Here is a 1,834-nt window from a genome sequence, read left to right on the forward strand (position 1 = left end):
AAGAGGACCAGTACGGACTAAGAGGACCAGTACGGACTAAGAGGACCAGTACGGACAAAGGTGACCAGTATGGACTAAGAGGACTAGTACGGACTAAGAGGGCCAGTACAGACTAAGAGGACCAGTACGGACTAAGAGGACCCGTACGGACTAAGAGGACCAGTACGGACTAAGAGGACCAGTACGGACTAAGAGGACAGATGACCAGTATGATCTAAGGTGAACAGTACGGACTAAGAGCACCAGTAGGGACTAAGATGACCAGTACAGACCAAGATGACCAACATAATCTAAGATAAACCAGTATGGACTAAGATGACCAGTATGGACTAAGATGACCAGTATGGACTAAGATGACCAGTACGGACTAAGATGAACAGTACGGACTAAGATGAACAGTACGGACTAAGATGAACAGTACGGACTAAGATGACCAGTACGGACTAAGATGACCAGTACAGACTAAGGTGAACAGTATGGACTAAGAGGACTAGTATGGACTAAGATGACCAGTATGGACTAAGATGACCAGTATGGACTAAAAGGTCTAGTACAGACTAAGAGGACCAGAGGACTATTACCAAAATTACCAAAAAAAACAAAAAGTTATTTTTTTAATTAAAAAACTCCATACAAATTAATCTGAACAGCAAATAAAAAATGTGCAGCCATCCGAATTCCGAATAATTAACCAAACTGAATTTCATATCCGAAATCCGAAAACAAAAATTGGAGTCGATCTGAAACTAAACAATTTTTTTTAGCCTCTAATAATAATAAAAACTTTCTCATCAAGAAGTTCAATTAACAAACCTAAATGTGCAATCCTTACACCTTCATATACAACAGGTAATTCATTATATAACTAAAGTAGAGTTTCAACCAAAAAAAAAAAAAAGTGAGTTTTTTTGGGTGGAGTCAGAACACTCGTGTTACTCTAGAAAAATACAAAAAAATAAACCCCAAAAAATTAGAGACTCCAAGATGCTTCAATCATCCATAATTCGATAACATAAAACAGCCAATGCCTTTTGAGGGCCAAAAACACAGCTCCTTCATCAGGGCCTAAATAACAAAATATTGAACTGAGGTGAACTAGACATGAGTAGAGGTTTGAAGAGTTTAACCAGTTGTGGTTTACCCAAACTTTTTAAAAATGTATGAACTTCCGAATTCTACAATTTCTAAACCAGAAGTCCTATTACAGTCAAAGGGAACCTGAATCGGGCTCCAATCATCATATTACAGGCATCAAATGATTCTAAATTGGGCAGAAATATTATGTTCCTGGCAGCCTGATGAGATGATGGGGCAAAAAAACAGTCTGAGCTCTGCCTCTAGATACTGAGATTGAAGGGGGGGGGGGACCTGGTGGCACTGGCAGTCAAGCTCAGGGGGCTCAGGTAACAACATAGGCAGACATAGAACAGAAACAGCCATTGGGGCAGCCCTTGGATCCTTTCTTCCAGAAGCCTTTTAGAAACACTGAATATGGGAATTGGATTGACCATACAATTATTTTCCAATTTGACCCAAATTTTATGTCATCCCAAATCCATTAAAGCAAGGATTCAAACAAGACTATTACACAGAAGACTCCTTATAACGTCTAATGTTTATTTTGAAGTCCATTTTTGGGCTTCCAATTGGAATATACTAAATATTAAGAATCCCGTATGTCATGTTTTATTTCCCTCCACGAAGGTGACATTTGCCTGTAAACTGTAAAATGGGATCTGTATTGTCCCCAATTATTTTCTGTGCTGTCACTTTTTTTGTTACAGTTAATAAAGAAATAAAGAAATTATTCAATTTTATTAAAAAAAATGGACAG

The 1,834-nt window shown here is 38.2% G+C and overlaps 1 protein-coding gene across 1 annotated transcript in view; it reads right to left on the reverse strand.

Moving 5' to 3' along the window:
• Positions 1-1,834, reverse strand: part of LOC108790375 (VPS10 domain-containing receptor SorCS1-like) — a 475,033-nt gene that overhangs the window by 106,582 nt on the left and 366,617 nt on the right. The window lies entirely within an intron of this gene.

The sequence above is a fragment of the Nanorana parkeri genome, unplaced genomic scaffold (genome assembly GCF_000935625.1).
Source record: "Nanorana parkeri isolate BGI_ZX_2015 unplaced genomic scaffold, ASM93562v1 scaffold469, whole genome shotgun sequence".
Taxonomy (NCBI): Eukaryota; Metazoa; Chordata; class Amphibia; order Anura; family Dicroglossidae; genus Nanorana; species Nanorana parkeri.